Genomic DNA, 23,061 nt, shown 5'->3' on the forward strand with positions numbered 1-23,061 from the left:
ATGTAGCAATATTATGTCCTCTCTCAATTTGTTACAATAGTCAGCAGTTTTCCTATGTTTCACCAAGCGGTTTATTGTGTTTTTATCTAGGAACCTAAATCGATATTTCTATTTTATGCCCTTGTATGGTTATAATCAATAATATCCCTATAATGGCATAGGAATCATATCCATATTTTGTTGTAGCCCATGCAGTCACATTAAGCAAGGCTACTTCCCCGGACTCCTAGAAAGCACAACAAGTTCTCTAAACAAACCAAACCTCCAGCAACCTGGGAAATCCCCATTTGCTTTTGTTTTGATTTCGTCCTAGAACTCCTGTGAAGCACTGTAAGAACGGCCAGTTCTTAGCGACATATTTATTGACGTCTTATGTCCAATCTTACGTCAAACCCGGCACCTTTCAGGTATAAATATACCAACGTTGCCCTAAGCAAACACACAGTGGTGGTTTTGGAGCAGAGCAGCTATCTACTTGACCGAGAGCCCAGCTGATGCGAGAGCCCACGGACGCTGCCCCTCCCCTTTGACGCACTGAGAGAGACGCTGTCTTTTCTCCTGCTGAGAAATCCAGCTCGGGTGTTCTCAGCCGCCTTCACGGGCTGCTGGGATATCGAGTCCTGAAAGAGAGATACCAGACCTCCTGCATTCTATTACCCAGGTACGGAGCTGACTAAACCCTTAAAGAGAATTCTTGAGTCAGATTCTTGGCAAAACCAACTTAACTTAAACTGCTACATACTTACTCCTTCCCACGTATTAGGCTTAGGTCAGGTACACCGGGGTAGGCGTATTTAGAAGCACCAGTTGAGTACGTTAGTCAATGTATATATATATGTATATATTTTATCCATTTTAAAGTATCTTATGGCTGAGAAACCAATGCTTTTACAGTATTATTTCATAATACTCCTTTTACTGTACGCACTTTACTTCATATTAAGTTTTGCAATTATGGCAATTCCTTTCTCTTGCATGAGAAAGAAGACTGCTCAATAAATAACACCTTTTTATTGAAAACGCCCGTCTCTCTTTTCTCTGCACTCTGGTGAAACTAAGTATGCACTTCTGACTGAGTGAAATAACTGTCTATTGTTTTCACACGACTCTAGAGATGCACTCTTATTCTGAGGGAGCAAAGTTGTCATGTTATATGGTTGTCAGAAGCTAATCCCTTCATGTCTATCCAGGGAGGTTAAACTCCTCCTCGTTTATTCGAGAAAGTTTCTAGTGACCTCTGAGCTAGCTGGCAAACCTTAAGTCTAATATAGTCAGTAGAGACCTAGTTGACCTCAGTCCTACGTCTACACTGCTGAATATATTATTCCAATGTGCAGAGCCTATTGGGAATATAGGAACTACACTACAGGTTCAGACCCTAAGTGTTTAGTGAAATTATTTTAAGAGGTAACATCATTGTGTCAAATAAGTGGGCCAATTAGCAATGGGGCTGTGTGATGGTTATGCAAATAAAAGGGTAGTAGGGTAGGCTAGTAGGAGGATACCCCATATGAGGATAATTGTGTCGGTGGGAAATGTGTGTAGGCTCACAAAAAGAGCGGAAGTCTGGGCGCAATATGATTAAGTGTTGGGCTGTCTGTTGGGAACCCTTGCTGGCTGCCTGCTCCATTGAATCTAACCCAATCTACACCCATCTGACCTCCGAGTTCCCAATCCCAACTTTTATTTACTTGTTTGTGTTACCATCCCAATTTCTCCATGTATGTTTTGTTTCAGACTGTGGTTTTGTGACTTTTTTGTACTTTGCTTTCACTTTTTCTTTCCTGACCTGTCCTTCCCATTCCAGTCAGACTCCCTCCCATCAGATTCGGCTCCCGACTTCAGTCCTCTCCAATTCTCCCTCCCTATCATGGCAGCAGAAGCAGACAGCTCCACCTGCACCCCCTGTGAATGCAGGCGGACATGGATGCGGCCCGTCACAAGTTCAGTGAGGCGGAGGTAGCTGCACTCAGTTTCTGGGAGCAGTGCCATCATCCCTACACGCTGGCATCAGGCGGCTAGCCCATAAAGCGGTATGCCCTGCGGGAGCGTCATGTGCTCTGGAGGCGAGTGTGGTGATCTCCCTAGGTTGCATGATGTGTGCCTTCATGCAGAAAAGGTTTATTGTAATGTCAAGTCTTTTCTACATCTGTAAGATTGGTCATCTTTTGTCATTACAGTAACATGTTTCAGACCTTCAAATAGCCTACATCTTCATGTAAGGGACCACTGCATCTTAGGCCATCAACAATACCTTGACGTACCTCTGTCCCCACTATACACATTGGGATTTGTCAATCCCAAATTATGCATGATGGACTGGTGCTCCATAGTCCCTAGGTTGTGCCAGCCATGGCCTTCCTCTTGCCAAGAAGAATAGGATGGGCAAATGCTTTTGCTTTGCATTTCAGAGGTGGTTTGCGAGAGGGTTTTGGGTTTTATTGATGATTGTTTTTATTGTTAGTTTCATTTTGCTTTCATATGCCTACCCCTTCACTCTCTCCTTCATTCCTTCCTCCTGGCCCTTTTGTTCTCGAGCTCGGCAGGTCCATGTCATGGTCCTCCATCAATACAGGGTTCCCAACCGACAGCTCACCACTCAATCATATTGCGCCCAGACCTCCGCTTTTTTTGTGGGCCTACACACATTCCCCGCTGACAAATTCATCCTCATATGGGGTATCCTCCTACTAGCCTACCCTACTGCCCTATTATTTGCATAGCCATAACACAGCCCCATTGCTAATTGGCCCACTTATTTTGACACAATAATGTTACCTCTTAAAATATTTTCACTAAACACTTAGGATCCGAACCTCTTAGTGAAACATAGGAAAACTGCAGACTATTGTAACAAATTGAGAGGGGACATAATATTGCTACATGACACATATTGAACTTAACAAGAATGCTAAATTCTACTCCTCCTGGGTGGCATAGGTGACAATCTCTTCATCTCTCCACAAACAAAATTGAGCCATCCGTCTACTCTCGAGGAATGCTGTTTTAACTGTCTCATACATATGAACTCATGAAATGTAACAACCTAGGCAATTCAGTACTAAGAGGCAGATTTATGTTGGGAATGCGCCACGTTTGCGTCACGCAACTGCGGCGTAAACGTGGCGCATCCCTACGACCCATTTACAACGTGACGCATCTAGGCAGATGCGTCACGTTGTAAAGCCCTGCGCCACTTGTGGGCGTTCCGGCGCAGGGTGGGCGTTCCGGGGCAGGTGCGCCTCGCAAAAGTCACTTTCAGGCCAATGCTGCGTCAAAACACTGCGCCTGCTTGAAGCAGGCGTAGGTCTTGACGCAGCATTGTCAAGATGGGGCACCCCCGAGCCTTGCTGGAGCTGCGTCGCGCTTGCGACGCCACTCCAGCAATGCGTCACCTTTACGGCACAGATGCGTCACGCATCTGTGCCGTTTTTGCCCCATGGTGCGCCGCATTGTAAATGCGGCGCACCATGGGTGGCGGAGCAGCGGCGCACGATAACTGGCGCATCCCTGGGGATGCGCCAGTTATCATAAATCTGCCCCTTAGTGCTCATAAATGGAGTGACAAAGGAGAGAAAATTACTATAAAGTATACAATTTGTGACTTTGGTTTTATTAACATGAAAGATAAAAAACACTAATAAAAAGTCGATTCTCAAGTATAAATAATCAACTGCAAAAATAGTTAAATCAGCATTACATAAGATCACAATACAGTTAAAAATTACAATTAAAAAAGTACAAGAAGAAAAAGGGTAAAGTGGCATAAAGGATTTCTCTGAACACCATGGTTGTTTGGCTTATTATGCAGGTTAGGAAGAACAACAAAGTATTTGCCATTGCAAATATTTATGCTTCATATGATAACTGTAGGGTTCTGGGAGGAGCTAGATAAACAGCTAGCAGAACTCCTTGAAGATCTGGATCTTGTTGTGGGTGGAGACTTCAACCTTCCAATGGATGGGAACCTTTATTGAATCTTAGCCCACAAATTCATAGGTAGTACATCACTTTAACAAATGAAAATATGTTGCAGAATCATAATTTGATTAATATACGGAGGGTATGCAATCCAACAAGCATCGACTACTCATTTTACTACCCGCCACTCCACACTTTCTTTAGAATATATGTTTTGATCATCAGACAACTTCTTCCACTGGCCGACAACCCCAAAATTTAAACAATACTGATCTCTGCCTATGCCTGCATAGCCTTAGATATCACCCGAAAAGAGCTTCCCTCCACCCAAAACAATAGCAACTTAACAATGATCTCATGGGGATGATATCAACAAAGAAATCATAGCTACAGCCATTGCTCAATTTAAACATGAGAACGCCCCAGAGGGCACTAACGCCATTATAAGACGGGATGCCTTGAGGGCAACTCTTAGAGGCACATTAACAACAAATTCCAGCCACAAGAAATAGTGCACAGAATAAAAACTGGTGGGCATAGAAACTGATATAAAACAATTATCTGAATTTATTAGATGCTACACATGATCATCTGATCTGTCGAAATTACGCAGCTTACAATACAAATAAAATAATATCCTAAGCTTGAGGGCCCATAAATGGGTGGAGACCACCTCTTCCAAAATGTGTTGAACAGATATGGAGCAGGGTGAGTTCTTGCAAATTACTTTAAATATACCTAGAATAAATCCACGGTTTCTGCTATCAGAAACCCTTCTGGGAATCTAACTGCCACTCTTCAGGACATCTTGAATGAGTTCAGAAGCTAATACATGGAGTTATATAACCCAAAATATACAGCCACTCCCAAGCTATGCCATGAATATCTCTCCTGTTGCACCCTCCCTCAAGTATTGCAGGAAGACTGAATTTCTCTTAATGCCCCAATTGATAAAGAAGTGATGCAGAGGGCCATTAATGCTATCAAAGCAGGGAGGTACAGTACAGTTACATGGCTAAATTCTTTAAACTTTTCATGGACTCAATAGCAGACTTCCTTGGTACACCCTTTGAGCAGTACGCGAACTCGGGTTACGTATCCGGCTCTGTGATGGAGGCCACCATAGTAGTCATCCCAAAAGAGGTAAAGGCTCATTTGAATGTTAGGAATTACCGGCCTATTTCCATAATCAATAGAAACCTACAAAATATAAACAAACATTCTGGCACTAAGATTGGAAAAGGCCATACTAAAATGCATTGCACCTTCCTAGATGAGCTTTTTGAAAGGCAGGCTAGCAGCAGAGAATATTAGATTATTCTGCCATGCACTTGACAAGGACACCGGTGTTGATTCTCCAGCAGCAGCATTAGCGCTCATCATGGAAAAAGCATTTGATAAGGTTTCCTGGACTTTGCCCAAGACTGCCCTACAGCAACACCAATTAGGTGAGGACTTCATTCGTATGAAAATGGCATTATATTCCAACCCAGTGGCAAAGGTTAGGGTCAATGGCCATCTATCTATTCCCTTTCCTTTAGGTCAAGGTACGTGATATGGTTTCCCATTATCTCCACTTCTATTTTTATTAGTCATCGAACCACTGAGATCCTCACTTTGATGCAACAACAAACATTAAGGGTGTACAATTTCTATCGGGCTAGTAGCTGGTTGCTGCTTACACAGCTAATGTGCTCATATTCACGGAAAATCCATACCTTGGTGCCCCCCACTAATGCTTGAAATGGAAAGATTTTCACAGGACTTCAGCTATTCGCTAAACAGGCCCAAGACCAAAGTTTTTCAATTAAATGTACATTGTACTATACCTAAATGCTAGGGAACTTGGGCTTGAAATGGCAACAAAAGATCTCAAATACCTGGGCATATGGTTCATAAAATACCTACACACCTCCCTTGCAATAAATGAAAAGAACATTTGGCCCCGTAAACACGTTTCCTGGTTGTGGTGCAACTAAACCATCAAAATGATAATATACCTGTTGATTAACTTTCTCAGGAACATGATCTCAATATCTCTCTCTGTCTTCTTTTTTGCAGAAGTAGGCAAGTTTGTTTCCTACTTTTTGGGGAAAGGCAAGTGAGCTAGAACCTGCTAACATCTTGAAACTGAACAAGAAAAGGGGTGGCATTGACCTACCGGACTTCTCGAGATATCAACGCACCTTTCCTGGTGGTTCAGAGACCTAGATGACCCGTCCCCTCAGTGGCTGTGGATTGAAACACGTTTGATCAACTCCTTACCTCTAACTTCAGTATTAACCATTCGTTCTGTCAAAAATGTGCACCTAGCACACTCACAGCCCATTAAATTAGACACAGTAGCAGCTTTATTGCAAATAGATAAGCTCCTAGACAATCGTATGCCGGACTCACTAGTAGCTTCCGTGTGGCACAAATCATAACATTGAAATGAGAGGGAAAACGTTGTATTGGAACAAGTGGGCCCTCAAGGTATAAGCAATCTGGGACCTGGGCACCCCCTCCAACCCTATTCTACACTACGGGACAGTTACAACCTCCCAGGCATAGACTTCTATAGTTTCCTAAAAATAATGGGTGTCATACAGAAATTGCCTCGCCCACACATTCCAGGTCTCCCTTCCTTACTGGGCATCTTCAGTAGATAAGGACACTCTATTTCACGTTTATACAAACTGTTAGACCCACCTAAAACCCACCTAATACTTCCCTATCTAAAAGTATAATAAAGAAGTGGCTGCCTCTAATCCCATCCTCCAAACACCCCATTTCATGGACGCTGTGTGGAGTAGAATTTGGAAATCTACCTTCAGGGCAACAATTACCCAGGCACTGGCTCAGTCCAGATTCTATTCTATACACAAGTCTTACTGGACCCCTTCCAGGCTTCATAAACTTGGCCTTATTGCTTCGCATGTTTGTTGGCCTTGTAGGGAGGGGATGGGATCCCTTGTGCACATGTTTTTTGTGTGTAAACTAACTCACCCCTTCTGCTCCAGACTACAAAACACAATAGAAGACATCTTCACAAATTCTTTAAACACTGACTTCCTAACTATAACCTTAGGTCTATCGGCCAATCCATTCCCCTTACAACTGCCTACAAAAGACCTGCTATTACTAGACTTGATGTTTTTACTTGGAGCAAAAACTATTCTATCAGAATGGAATTCACGGGGGCGTGGCTTGACGCCGACGGCGATGGTGGTGCCCGAGTGAGGCTCCGTGGGACCTCGGAGGTCGCTCCTGCGTTTCTACCTCCTTTCCGGATATGGGGTGCTCTCTGTGAAGCGGAACATGCCCAGAGCCCCTTCCTGCTAAGAGACTTTGTTTTTTCGGCGATTTTCCTGAAGAAATCTGAAGCGCCGCTCCTGGGCGGTATATCGATGGCGCGTCCGCCATTTTGAGGTGCTTCTGACCATTGCGCATCTCCCGGCCTCGCCGAACCTACACAGCTTCGTCTTGATGTGGAGCTTCATGTCGCCTCTCCCAGGTTCAGCCTGCGCTCATGCCCCTTTGCAACAGTGCAACTGTTGAACTGCCTGCTTTTATTTTTATCTTAAGCAGCTAACGGAGGCTCGATTCCCTCGCTGCCGCCATTTTGCGCATCCAGCTCTTGCGCTTTTCGTGGATTGCATTTTCTACATTGCCGCCTCTGGGACTTATTTTTCATCTCTGGCAACTCTGAAGCAGCTGTCATTTGCAGCTTTACTGCTCTCCATCCGTTTTTTTGTTTGTTTTTTTTTCTTGCTGGTTGCTTGCTGCTTACCATGCAGGGCTGCTCCGATTTGTCTCTTCAGGCAGTCCACATGCTGCTTACTGTGTGAGGTGCTTGGGTGGTGGCGCTTCACCTTAAAGTTTCATGCATGTTTATCTTGGAAGCTCTGTCCTGCAGCCACTCAGCGCTATTTCTGGTGTTCCAGTCTGCCAGACACCTCATTTTTGATGACTTTTCTGCTATGCCTCTGTTCTGGACTACTCTCTGCTCTGCTTCGAGTCTTGCGGGAGGCTACTCACTCCTACACCAGTTTCCTGTGTTGCTGTTAGTGACTCTCAGCTTCTCATGCCACTGACTGTGAGATTATTTGATTTGCAGAACTGTTTTTGTCCGATTGCTTAGGTGGTCTGGGTGCTGCTTCTTGTCTGAGGTGGTTTGGGGGTGACGCTTCACCTCAACCCTCATGCTTCCTATCTTCAGAGCTTTTTACTGCAGCTACCCAGCGTTACTCATCATATTCTGGTCTAAGCCAGGCGCTCCATTTATTTTTTAGACTCTTTGCTATGCCTCTGCTTTGGATTACTTTTTGCTCTGCTTCCAGCTGCGTCGGAGGCTGCCTCTTTCTACCCTAATTCATTGTCTGCCGCTCGCGATTCTTGACCTATCGTGCTGCTGACTGCAGGACTATTTTGTCCTATTTCAAGTACCATATGCATGGGCAGGCTTAAATCCATGTTGCACATTCCTCGCACGACTAAGCCTACCATTATCAAGAATTCTAAGGTTTTTTCTGCGTTTTCCAGGATAGAGGATCCCTTCACTTCCTCTGGTTCAGATACCATGGAGCCTTCCCAAACCTCCTCAGGGAAAGCCAATTCCAAAAGGCTGAAGAAAGAGCCCCCCTCGCCTCACAAGCAATCCACACCTCTGTCTATGGAATTGCTGATGGATGAGATCAGATCCCTACGTCCTTTTATGGAAGAAACCAACGTTAAGCTCCATGTTCTCACGGATAACTGGTCACAAATGGAAACCAGAGTCACTTCCGTTGAGCGCTCTGTCGAGTCCTTCCAAGAAACGTGTTCTACTGTTTCTCATCTGAACTCTCAAGTGTCTGCTCTGCAGCGACAGGTGGAGGAGTTGGAGAATAGAAATAGGCGAAATAACCTTCGCATTTATGGCCTGGTGGAGGGACTTGAGGGGGCGGACCCTCTCACCTTCTTTAAGTCTTTCCTTCCTAAGCTGTTGCGCCTCCCTGAGGGCACCTCGCTCAACATTCAACGTGCGCATTGTTTGGGACGGCTTCCTTCCACGCTCTCTCCCTCACAGAAACCCAGGGGCGTCATAATCTACTTCCTGGAATACACTGATTTATTGAAGGTTTTGTGGGCGGACAAATCTGCTCCAACGTTGTCATGGTCTGGATCATCCCTATTTTTTGCCCAGGACTACGCAAAAGCAACTGCTAACTGTCGCAAGGAGTTTCTCAATCTCAGAGCAGATCTTCGTGAGATGGGAGCGAGATATGGCCTTTACCACCCATGCCTATTTAAAGTAACTCACAACAATAAGACTACTACTTTTGAGGATCCTGTCTGTCTCCGGAGCTTCATCAATGCGCACAAGACTTCTGCTACGGATTCATCTGGTTCATCCTCTACTGCGCCTGGCTGACCAGTGGCTGTGTTAACTTTCTCATATTGCCTCAGTTGGCTTTTTCCGAATTTTGAGTAGACCTTCTACTTGGTTGTTGCAGTTTAATTCTCTTCTTTTTTATGTTGTTTGAGTATGCTGGTTGCTATTCTCTTCATGTTGTTCGATCATTTAGTGTTTCTTTGCACTGATATGTCTCTCTTACATGTTCTAACCCCTTATGATATCTCTCTTTTTTCCTTTGCCCTTACAGGACTCCCCCTTCCAGTTTCACCTTGTCTTCCGACCTTCCCGAGTAGTCGACCTTGGTGCGTCGCCTCGCCTTTGTCGTCCCATCCCTCCTTCGTGATTTTCTTGTACTTTTCCCGTTGTAGGTATGGTTACCTTTTGTCTTTTTTTTTCTACCCCCCTCTGTATTTTGTCTCTACTTTTCTCCATTGCCTCTCCTTTTCGTATCTTTTCCTTGCTGGTATTCAGTTTCTTTTCCCTTTTTTTCCTTTCCTCTTCGTTGTTCTTCATGCACCTTCAATGTTGCTTCACGCCTTCGATGTTATTCTCTTCAATCTTCTGACTTTACTCCTCCTTCGCATCTCCTTTATTCTCTCCTATTTCACTTTTTTACTCCTCTTTGGCCTTCTCTTTTCTCCTTTTCTCCATTTCTTCTCACCTATTTTTCCTCCTTCTCTCCTTTCACTTGATTGCATGGGTTTTCTTTTCTCTCCTTTCTATTGCATTTTGCTTGTTATCTTGTTCATGCAATGTCATTGAATATTGTATTGTGGAATGTTAAAGGCATCAATTCTCCAATCAAACGTCAGCGGATCTTGTCCCATTTGGCCAAGTTAAATGTTGATGTGGCTTTCCTGCAGGAAACTCACCTATCAGATTCTGAATCACTTAAACTTAAGAGGGGCTGGGTGGGGGAGATTTTCTATTCACCAGGAGATGGGAAGCGCAATGGAGTGGCCATTTTGTGTAGGAGGACGCTCCCCATTTTCATTGTGTCCCAGGAATCGGATGCTAATGGGAGGTGGTCGTATGTCAAATTGTTGCTTAGAGGTGCTTCAGTCTCTTTTCTCAATGTTTACGCCCCCACTGTTGGTGAACCTCTTTTTTGGTCTGACTTCTCCCGCCATATCACAAGATTTATGGATGACAATTTCATCCTTGCGGGAGATTGCAACCATCCCTTAGACCCCTTTGTTGATCGTTACTCCACAGCTCCCTACGTCCCTAATAAGTCCCATAAGCACTTTTCCCAGGCTATATCTCAACACAAACTAGTAGACGCATGGCGCATCTGTGATCCAACCGTGCAAGAATTCACCTTCTACTCCCCATCCCACCGCTCTCAGTCCCGGATTGACTATATTTTTCTTACCCACACTCTCACCCAAACTCTCACTGTTGCTGAGATTGGCCCAATTTTATTTTCAGACCATGCCCCTGTCCTCATCACTATTGAGATAATCCCTAAATCCGATAGTCCTAAAAGATGGCGCTTTAATAATGCCCTTTTGTTGGACCCTACCTTCACCTCCTCGTTCACTACTTTTTTTGATGAGTTCTTTTTGCTCAATGTGCTCTGCTTCCAGCTGCGTCGGAGGCTGCCTCTTTCTACCCTAATTCATTGTCTGCCGCTCGCAATTCTTGACCTATCGTGCTGCTGACTGCAGGTCTATTTTGTCCTATTTCAAGTACCATATGCATGGGCAGGCTTAAATCCATGTTGCACATTCCTCGCACGACTAAGCCTACCATTATCAAGAATTCTAAGGTTTTTTCTGCGTTTTCCAGGATAGAGGATCCCTTCACTTCCTCTGGTTCAGATACCATGGAGCCTTCCCAAACCTCCTCAGGGAAAGCCAATTCCAAAAGGCTGAAGAAAGATCCCCCCTCGCCTCACAAGCAATCCACACCTCTGTCTATGGAATTGCTGATGGATGAGATCAGATCCCTACGTCCTTTTATGGAAGAAACCAACGTTAAGCTCCAGGTTCTCACGGATAACTGGTCACAAATGGAAACCAGAGTCACTTCCGTTGAGCGCTCTGTCGAGTCCTTCCAAGAAACGTGTTCTACTGTTTCTCATCTGAACTCTCAAGTGTCTGCTCTGCAGCGACAGGTGGAGGAGTTGGAGAATAGAGATAGGCGAAATAACCTTCGCATTTATGGCCTGGTGGAGGGACTTGAGGGGGCGGACTCTCTCACCTTCTTTAAGTCTTTCCTTCCTAAGCTGTTGCGCCTCCCTGAGGGCACCTCGCTCAACATTCAACGTGCGCATCGTTTGGGACGGCTTCCTCCCACGCTCTCTCCCTCACAGAAACCCAGGGGCGTCATAATCTACTTCCTGGAATACACTGATTTATTGAAGGTTTTGTGGGCGGACAAATCTGCTCCAACGTTGTCATGGTCTGGATCATCCCTATTTTTTGCCCAGGACTACGCAAAAGCAACTGCTAACTGTCGCAAGGAGTTTCTCAATCTCAGAGCAGATCTTCGTGAGATGGGAGCGAGATATGGCCTTTACCACCCATGCCTATTTAAAGTAACTCACAACAATAAGACTACTACTTTTGAGGATCCTGTCTGTCTCCGGAGCTTCATCAATGCGCACAAGACTTCTGCTACGGATTCATCTGGTTCATCCTCTACTGCGCCTGGCTGACCAGTGGCTGTGTTAACTTTCTCATATTGCCTCAGTTGGCTTTTTCCGAATTTTGAGTAGACCTTCTACTTGGTTGTTGCAGTTTAATTCTCTTCTTTTTTATGTTGTTTGAGTATGCTGGTTGCTATTCTCTTCATGTTGGTCGATCATTTAGTGTTTCTTTGCACTGATATTTCTAGTTCTAACCCCTTATGATATCTCTCTTTTTTCCTTTGCCCTTACAGGACTCCCCCTTCCAGTTTCACCTTGTCTTCCGACCTTCCCGAGTAGTCGACCTTGGTGCGTCGCCTCGCCTTTGTCGTCCCATCCCTCCTTCGTGATTTTCTTGTACTTTTCCCGTTGTAGGTATGGTTACCTTTTGTCTTTTTTTTTCTACCCCCCCTCTGTATTTTGTCTCTACTTTTCTCCATTGCCTCTCCTTTTCGTATCTTTTCCTTGCTGGTATTCAGTTTCTTTTCCCTTTTTTTCCTTTCCTCTTCGTTGTTCTTCATGCACCTTCAATGTTGCTTCACGCCTTCGATGTTATTCTCTTCAATCTTCTGACTTTACTCCTCCTTCGCATCTCCTTTATTCTCTCCTATTTCACTTTTTTACTCCTCTTTGGCCTTCTCTTTTCTCCTTTTCTCCATTTCTTCTCACCTATTTTTCCTCCTTCTCTCCTTTCACTTGATTGCATGGGTTTTCTTTTCTCTCCTTTCTATTGCATTTTGCTTGTTATCTTGTTCATGCAATGTCATTGAATATTGTATCGTGGAATGTTAAAGGCATCAATTCTCCAATCAAACGTCAGCGGATCTTGTCCCATTTGGCCAAGTTAAATGTTGATGTGGCTTTCCTGCAGGAAACTCACCTATCAGATTCTGAATCACTTAAACTTAAGAGGGGCTGGGTGGGGGAGATTTTCTATTCACCAGGAGATGGGAAGCGCAATGGAGTGGCCATTTTGTGTAGGAGGACGCTCCCCATTTTCATTGTGTCCCAGGAATCGGATGCTAATGGGAGGTGGTCGTATGTCAAATTGTTGCTTAGAGGTGCTTCAGTCTCTTTTCTCAATGTTTACGCCCCCACTGTTGGTGAACCTCTTTTTTGGTCTGACTTCTCCCGCCATATCACAAGATTTATGGATGACAATTTCATCCTTGCGGGAGATTGCAACCATCCCTTAGACCCCTTTGTTGATCGTTACTCCACAGCTCCCTACGTCCCTAATAAGTCCCACAAGCACTTTTCCCAGGCTATATCTCAACACAAACTAGTAGACGCATGGCGCATCTGTGATCCAACCGTGCAAGAATTCACCTTCTACTCCCCATCCCACCGCTCTCAGTCCCGGATTGACTATATTTTTCTTACCCACACTCTCACCCAAACTCTCACTGTTGCTGAGATTGGCCCAATTTTATTTTCAGACCATGCCCCTGTCCTCATCACTATTGAGATAATCCCTATATCCGATAGTCCTAAAAGATGGCGCTTTAATAATGCCCTTTTGTTGGACCCTACCTTCACCTCCTCGTTCACTACTTTTTTTGATGAGTTCTTTTTGGTCAATGTGACCCTCTCCATCCCGACGCACACTGTCTGGGACGCTTTCAAAGCTGCAGCACGTGATTTCATCATTCGTTATGTGGCAAAGAAGCGTAGACTTGCCCGTGCGTCTACCCGAACCATTTTATTAGATATTAAGAGACTGGAGCACGCCTATTTCACATCTCATTCCCAAGAGTCCCTTACTGCTTTGGTGGCTGCTAAAATGCATTTTAATAAGAAATCTACTGAGGACGCCTCATTATATTTGTTGAAGTCCAGTGCCAAATTCTATGGAGGCAGAAATAAGGCTGGGAAACTCCTTGCTAATTATTTAAAGATAAAGCATAACAAGTTGAATATTGAAGCTATATATGACACCAATTCTGTCCTTCAACACAATGACACCGACATTCTCTTTGAGTTTTCTCTCTTTTATAAGACCCTCTACTCCTCCGAGACTCAACCTACCCCCCACTCACTTTTTCTCTACAATTCAGAAACCTGCTCACTTTCCCCTGGATCTCTCCAGCCTGGAGTCTGCTATCACTCAGAAGGAATTGCTCACAGCATTCCAACATCTTAAACTGAACAAGGCCCCGGGACCTGATGGTCTCACCGTTGAATTTTACCTTCACTTCTCTAAAATTCTTATCCCTAAGCTCCACTCCCTCCTTGATTCGTTCTCCGCCCTTGGTAGCTCTTCAGGGACCTTTTCGGAAGCTCATATTTGTCTGATACCCAAGGAGGGAAAGGATGTCCAACATTGCAAAAATTACAGACCCATATCCTTGGTAAATATTGACTATAAAATCTTTGCTAAATCTCTAGCCGCACGATTGGATTCCTTGCTTCCCGATCTTTTGGGCGAGGAACAATCAGGCTTTGTCAAGGGGCGATTCATCACCGACAATACCAGGCTCCTATTCAACATCCTAACGAATTCCTCGCGCATGCAGTCTTCGCTTGCTGCGATTGCCCTAGACGCGGAGAAGGCGTTTGACAGGGTTGAGTGGTCCTATCTTTTTCACACTCTTCAATGGTTTGGTTTTGGCACTCATTTTATTTCCGTGATTTCCCTTCTGTATTCTCACCCACGTGCTGCAGTCTGCGCCAATGGTCAAGTCTCTTCCTTTTTTGACTTGGGTAGGGGTGTTCGCCAAGGTTGCCCCCTCTCACCCTTTCTCTTTAATTTGGCTTTAGAACCCTTCTTATCTAGATTACGTCAGAATCCCAACATTCACGGTTTTCATTTTACAGACTCCCACATAAAGCTTGCCGCTTATGCGGACGATATCTTACTTTTTCTTTCCGAACCCGAAACTTCCATTCCTGCCTTTCTGGAAGAAGTGAGGCAATATTCCCAGATTTCGGGTTACAAACTTAACCATGATAAATGCGAGATATTGCCCCTGACCAAATTCACCTTTAAACCAGACTTTCTTGCCTCTAATTTTGTATGGAACTCTACACACATCAAATATCTGGGCCTGCATATTACTCCTTCTATCCCAGACACAGTCTCCTTATGCCTGACTAAATGCATCCAGAAAATCTCGGACCTCACTGCTAGGTGGCATCCCCTTTAGCTATCTTGGTGGGGGCGTCTTGATACAATCAAGATGATGTTAGCCCCGATCATCCTATATACAATTTCCAACATCCCTGTGCCCATTCCCGCTAAATCCTTTAAAAAGATTAATTCTATTTTGTCTGCCTTCCTTTGGCATAACAAGAAGCCGCGGATGTCCCTCGCCAGATTGGTTCGCCCAGCCTCAGAAGGCGGTGTTAACTTTCCGGATTTTCCAGCCTATCAAAAGGCTTTTCTATTGCGACAAGCATCCTTCTGGCTGCAAGACCCCGATGCTCCATGTCCCCTGTGGGCCAAGGTTGAGCGCCTTTTCCTCTCTCCTTTTTCCTTTGCTGAGTACATTTCCTTTTCCCGTAAACCCTCCTCTATTTCCACGCCTATTCACAGGTTTACCACCAAACTCCTCCTGGCCTCATCTCCCGCTCCTCCTAGCTCTATTGCGGACTTTCTTTCCTCTCCCATTTGGCACAATACGCATCTCCTAATCCGAGCTAAGCCTTTCTTCTGGAAATCCTGGCGGCAGAGGGGCTTACTTTGGATCTCGCAATTGTTCTCTCACTCTACTTTCATATATCTTCCTAATCTCAGATTGATGTATACCTTGCCTGCATCCTTTGCTTCCAAATATGCACTGCTCAAGACAGCTGTGATGGCGGCATATACAAGACTTCTGCACACACAGACAACGTCTCCTTCCCTTACCCCCGTTACGCGCCTCCATTCCCTTCTCTGCACTTCTCCTAAGGCTTCTGCCATATACAAACACCTTCATACTACTGAGATACCCAGACCCAGGTCTAAGGTGGAGGAGCAATGGGAACAAGATTTTGGGAAGGTCTGGCCCTTATCTCTGTGGGACAGACTATTGCTTAAGGTACGCAAGTCCTCCAGGGCGGCGTCTCTTACGCAGTCAATTTTCTTTATTTATAACAGGTTACTTCTTACCCCCTCAGGCCTACATAAGAGATTCCCTTCCACTCCGGACACTTGTTGGTCTTGCTCCTCCTCCAATGCTACCTTGTTTCATATGCTATTTTTGTGTCAGTCTGTTCATGACTTTTGGCTGCAGGTATGGGCTCAAATTAATGTCATATTTCAAACTTGTATCCCCTTTTCTCATGTTCACATATTTCTGGGAAGTCTCTCTCCATGCTGGGAGTCTTCTCAGCTTGATGTACGTATCATTGATTTGCTGCTGGCTGTGGCTTTTCAACAGATTACTATTCACTGGAAGTCTTCTTCTAATCTCTCTTTTCAAGAATGGTGGTACAATGTATGTCATAACCACAGACTAGACACCACTTTTGTCTTCCCTCCTCAGCTGGCCTCAAAAAGGGCGGTCTTATGGCTCCCTGTTGTTTTATATCTTGACAGCTGTGCTACTCATGCCCATTGTATGCCACCTGCTCAGAAGGAAGTGCTCAAACCTCCTTGATTGCCTTACCATTCCCTTACTTCTATGTTATCACCTGTACCGATTGTCTCCTTTGTAATATGCTATTCATTGCAGTTACCTTATACCCATGCTATATCCTCCTTGATTTGTGATTCTCCCTTGTAACAATTATTCATGCTGTATTCATGCAATTGGTTATTTTTCCTCCCCCCCCCCCTTTTTTATTGTTACCCCTTCACTTTTATTTTACTTTTATTGCCTACTTTCTATGCTCAATAAAATCTTTTTTGAACTGAAAAAGAATGGAATTCACATCAGAAATCCCACTCATTAAATGGAGCAATATGTTATGCTTTACCAGAAGTGCTACCAACATGATGACCAAAAAGCTACACAACATGTCTAGCTCACATTCCATATGGGATTCTTTTGATGTATATCTACAGAAATCCAAACCACCCTAAGAGTTGTCCCAATATACAATCCCTATGAAGAGGTTGATTGCCTGGTGAATTATACCACTTTTATAATGCTTCACCTTGGGACCTGCACATCCACCTAAACCAGTCTACTTCCTTACCTCTCCCTGTTCCCCTCTACCTCTCTTTTCACCTCCTGTTTTCGTACCAAGCGCTTCTCTCCTTTCTCTTTCTGTTCTTTTCTCTTAGTTTATTACACAGTGCACTTAAGTACGGAGACTGATTTGAAATCTTTTTGAAAAGCTCCCTATTTTGTGTTGTTATTCCTTCATGATCTTTCTTACAATTCCTCCTATGACTGTATTCAGCCCTTCTGCATATATATAATGCAACATGGTGGATATTATTTATCTCTGATTGTCATAGCTCATCCACTGCTCGAAATTTGCTGGCGACTCTTACGGAAATGGCACTGTGTATTTTCTGCTTTATTTAAAACTTCGAGAAAACTGGTTGAAATTTTAAAAAAAGGATTGTAAAATGAACTGCAAGTAACAAAAGGATCTATGTGACAAAATCAGTAACCCACTGAACTATCCACATAAAATACAGTTCTGTGATCTGCATGAGACATGTTCTTTGCAGCAGGCATATTAACCGTTTGCGCTTATTTATGATGAGTCAAACTGCCACTAGACAAAACTCCATCCCTCTCAAGCAGAAACATTAATCATCAGTTTTTTTGACATTTTGATTGGTGCCTGACATCTACTGTACACACAGGTAACACTTCAGCAGCTACTTGTACACCCATAGTGATTTCTAATTACAGCGCCCACCTTCCCAAAGTCAGAGATAGGTGCAGCTGCACCAGTCACACCGCCCTAAAGGCAGCCTGGTCTTCCCATGTGATTTGGATTTCACGACCTGACCCCTAGCACACCCCTGTTAATACCCACTAGTTCAATAGAAGATTAAGACTACAGCTGTGCAGTTTACATATCCCTGTATAGGGTGGATTTAAACATGTCCACAATTTGATAATGAGGTGTATATGACATACGTTTCAGGTACTACATTCGCCAAGCATATGTCACACTTTGTGTCCAATTCACAATGCTATTTGTGCTCGTAATTCACATTTTTTTAGGGCAAATAGCTGTGTTTGTGACCGAAAAGAATTTACAAAAGTGAACTTGCAGTTGTATATCCTTCTAGTCCCAGGTAATAGCACCCCAAAATAGAATACTATTAAGCAGGAGTAAATTCCATGCAAGGGGTAACTAACGGGAATACACAGCATGCTTTGCCTTGAAAGTTTACAAATTCCCACAAACGTGAGAAGTTCTCATCAACATTTTTCACCTTAGAAATGGTCAGAAATTTACTCTTGCCAATAGCAAGACTGTATCCCTTTCCATGATAGGAGCGGGACAGAATATATTCAAACTTTGTGCGTGATAAGGAAGGGGCTTTTCATGCAAATATATTCACACAAATAAAAAAAACATAAAAACATTTGTAAGATTGTACAATAATGATGGCGTGCCACAAATCACAAATGTACAATACACACAATAATCCTTGTTTCAACTTGATTTACCATATTTTAAAGTGTGTGTTTTTAACACAGTAAACAGGAGTTAACTCCTTAAATGATACAACACAAAGCATTATCCTTTCACGTACACGAAGCACGAGATACCCATCCATTGCCTGTACTCCACAATAGGATATCTGGAATCAATCCCTGCCTCCCTACTTCGCCAAACGGTGTGATCGCAGGCAATTACTTTATTTCTCTGTGCCTACTTTTCGTGCATCTTCAATTTGAGAGCACTTGGAAATACACCAGTTCAAGATGTATACCCCATACAAAAAAATCCAAAGTGCATGGTTAAACGGAACATGCTGTCATGGCAGTGTTTGGAGGGAGAGGATGACTTTTTCTAGGTTCATGATTAGAAACTGTAACTTTTAATAAATACCACGGAATGCAGTTAAACAAACTAATGAACTGAAGCCAAACGTTTCCCTATGTTAAAGAAGTATGCCAATTTGGGAATTTTGAAGAGTTTTTATCATAATTTTACATGACTTTTGTTGCACAATTTACATGCCATATCCTTTGATGAGTCGGCTGTGTTATGGCTCTCAGAGCTTCTAGACCCTTGGCTTGGTCTGCCTCACCTTACATTATTAATATTCCCACCTGTAGAGCAAATAATCAATAACATAAACCGTTGAGCAGGTACTCGTGACTCCGAAAAAAACACTCCACCCAGTGATTGCAGCTACTGTTTGTCCATTTGTTTTTCTTTAAACACAAAGCTAATTTCTCAGTGTGGATGTTGACCCTTTGTTTTGTGTACACAGACTCAAATACCAGGTCAGGACTGAAGTCCTTTTGTTGTATTAGGGTGTGACCACTGATCCCAGACTGGTGGCCTGTCATTAATATGCAAGGTCATGGCTTCTGCGTCATTGGGCTGCGTCAACATCCTTCTCAGGACAATACGTAGGGGCTTAGATGAGTGTCTTTTAGCAGCCCAACAAGACTCGGATTAAAAGATGATCTTTGGGAGAGGCAGGCCACGCTTAGAGGCTTGTGCCAAGTGTTGTGAAATTGCAGCAGACGCTTCCCAGAAGTGACCTACTGTTGGCGAAATACATCACTTCCGGAGTATTGGCTATTTTGAAATGTATGGATCCAAAACAATAAGTTTGAAATGGATTTATTGAGTAGACACAACAACCACCACTAACCAGTCCTCCTACAGCTACGTCCGCCTCTCCTCCTGGAATCCAACAGACTGCATTCCAGTAGTAGAAGCAATACATTACTGGAAAGCCTGCTGCCAAGGATACATAGAACATGACATAGCCCCCTTCCTTAAAATAAAAGATAAAGTAATTGAATTAAAAAAATTACATAAAATGCATGTAAATCAGTTACACATATAATCCTGAAATTTCTTAGGTTGCATCCTCAAACAACTGCTAAGTTCCCTTGCACATTTATTAGGCAATTTCACCTCTTCATCAGGTTTTGATTTTAACCACTCTTGAACTTTTACATCACTACACTTCGCCAACTGCCTGGCATTCCACCATATGCCATCAGATAGTTTTTGACCTTCAATATTTTCTTGAGGTCAGACAACTTGGAATTACCTTTTCCAGTGGCAGCTCCTGTGTGAACTCTCACAAACAGTCCTTCCTCGAATACTCTTGTCTTCTTAACCAATCTATCGTTATGTCTTTGCTCATAAGATAGTTGGTATTTTCCCACCTCATCTCGTACATCACTCTCATTAACCAGTTTATTACCACATCCCTCCATCCATGTAGGTAGAGCTACAGTACATGAATGTCTTCCTTTTAAAAGACAGAAAGGAGTTTCTCCCGTTACAGAATGTGGCGTTGTTCTATAACTCCACAAAGATTTTTACATGACTTTTCTAACACTCATTTCTTTGCACTGCCATTTGAACATACTCCCCTGGAACCCGATTAAAGCACTCAACTAAACCATTTCCCCTTTGGTGATATACTGGTGTTCTGCACTGTTTGATGCCCCATCTCTTAAGAAAATCACAAAACTCAGCAGAAAGAAATTGGTGACCATTATCAGAAAGTATTTCCGCAGGACATCCTTCCCTACGGAAAATCTCTTCGCAAACGTTTATCACATTACTAGTCTTGACTTCTCTCACAAAAGTTACCTCTGGTCACTTAGAAAAGTAGTCCATCATCACTAATGCATATTTCTCACCTACCCCAAGAATCTCAAAGGAGCACATATGTCAATAGCAACTCTTTCCCATGCTTACTTTGGCCATTTCAAATGATAAATCGGAGTTTCTTGTAGTACAACATGGGCCTTGTCAATACATGTGCATGCTACACACTCTCTTACAAACCTTTCAATTTGTCTGTCCATCCCTGGCCACCAAAAGTCCTCTCTGGCTTTCCTTTTCAAGGCAGACATGCCACTGTGGCCCTCATATAAAAGTTCCATCAACCTTCCTCTCATACTCATTGGAACTAATAATTTGTCACTCCTTCTCAATATACTTCTTAACTAATTCGAAACCTCTTTGTATTGCAGCATATCATTATGTAACTTCCATCCACCAACTTTAGGTAAATATTCCATGACTCTCTTTCAGGTTTCATAATCTAAAGTGGCTTGTTCCCACTCATTTTCGTCAATGGCTTGACCTACATCTACAAGATCAGCAACAATCCATTCATCCTCATTCGAATTGATGTCATTATTCTCATAATTTTCTACTGGTAAGCGAGATAAACAGTCAGCGTTTATATTTCTTACACCTGACACATATTTCAAAGTAAAATGTAATTCCTGCAATCAATATATAACCACTTGGTAATATGTGGTGTGGCTCTTCCTGCTCCTGCTGTGGAAAATATATCAACAAGGGTTTTTTGGTCTGTATGAAGTTAAAAATGTGTACCCCACACAAAAACACGAACATGTTGCACACCCCACCAACATGCTAGTGCTTCCTTTTCTATTGTGGAATATGTCCCTTCTGCACGTTTCAGCGTGAGTGAAGCGAAAGCGATTACTCTTTCTTTCCCTTCATGTACTGGCATCAAAATTGCCCCTAAACCATATCCGCTGGCATCTGTTACAATTATAGATTTGTCATTGGGATTGAAAGGTTTCAAAGCTGTTGCATTCACAATGACTTTCTTCACCACCTCAAACGCATGTTGACAATCACCTATCCATTCAAAAGTTACATTTTTCTTCATCAACTCACGCAAAGGATGTACGCAGTCTGAAGAATTATGAACAAATCTAGCGTTATATTCGGCCAATCCAAGAAATGAACTTAAGTCATCCTTACCATGTGGAATTTGGGCCTTCTCCAAATCCTCAATCAGATTAGTTTGGGTTTGATTCCTTCATGAGACAAGGTATGACCCAAATAATCCACCTTTGGTTTGCAAAATTTGCACTTCTGTAAACTAATAATAAGCTCAGTCTCTTCTAGTTTGGAAAGAACAATCTTCAAGAATGCGTCATGTTGCTACTTATCTTTACCCACACCAAATATCACCCTGGAATACTAGAACATTGGAACATCCTTCAAAACACCTTGCATTACCATTTGGAATACTGCTGAAGCTGAAGCCAATCCAAAGGGCATGCAAATACATTAAAATGCTCCTTCAGGAGCAACGAAGGACGTCAAATATCTAGATTCTGGTTGTAGTAATACTTGATTGTATGCACTTGAATGGTCTAAAGTGGTAAAGACTTTACCATTATCTACACTAGCTAGCATTTCCTTTATACATGGCAGAGGATGTCGATCCACCCAAATGCACTTGTTTAAATCCCTCAAATCCACACACATGCGGATGGTGCCGTTGGGTTTGTGTGCAATAACGATAGGTCTCAACCATTCCAAGGCCTCTATTGGTTCGATAATGCCCTCCTTGCGTAATCTTAGTAACTCATCCTTAAGAGGTCCTCTTTGAGCAAATGGTACATTTAGTACTTTATGTACTTTGGGCGGGATTCCTTTTCTAAGAATTATGTGATGTCTGAATTTCTTTAAACAGCCCAATTCTTCCTTGAAAAGATTTGAAAAACTTGACATCCACATATTTTCACTTTGTGAATCTGTTGATAATACTTGCAGTGGATGATTAGTATTAAGTATTATGTTCAATGCTTTTTGCTCTCTCCAGTCTCCACCCAAGCAAGAATCTGCACTTTTTCACTACATACATTTTAGCAACAATTTCGCTATTTTGAAATGCAATGTTGGCAGAAAAATACCAGAGAACGGGCAATTGTTGACCACAATATCCCACCGGATATACATCTGAAACATTCAATTTCTTGGAACCTAAACACTCCCAAATGTGTTTGTCAATTAGCATGAAAGGAGAACATGAGTCAGCCCACATTTGCACAATCTTGTTGTCAATAAATATGTTACACACTGGTGTATTATACAGATTGCTACAATTTTCACTCCTATCATTCACTTCACTAAGTAATAAGACCTCTACATCACTTCCACTTTCAGAATTAGCTCCAGTGTTGTCCCTTATTACATTTGTGGTTTGCTTGCACGAGATTTTTCTTCAGTTTACATACCCTTGAGAAATGACCTCTTT

This window comes from Lissotriton vulgaris, chromosome 7, assembly GCF_964263255.1.
Source record: "Lissotriton vulgaris chromosome 7, aLisVul1.2, whole genome shotgun sequence".
Taxonomy (NCBI): domain Eukaryota; kingdom Metazoa; phylum Chordata; class Amphibia; order Caudata; family Salamandridae; genus Lissotriton; species Lissotriton vulgaris.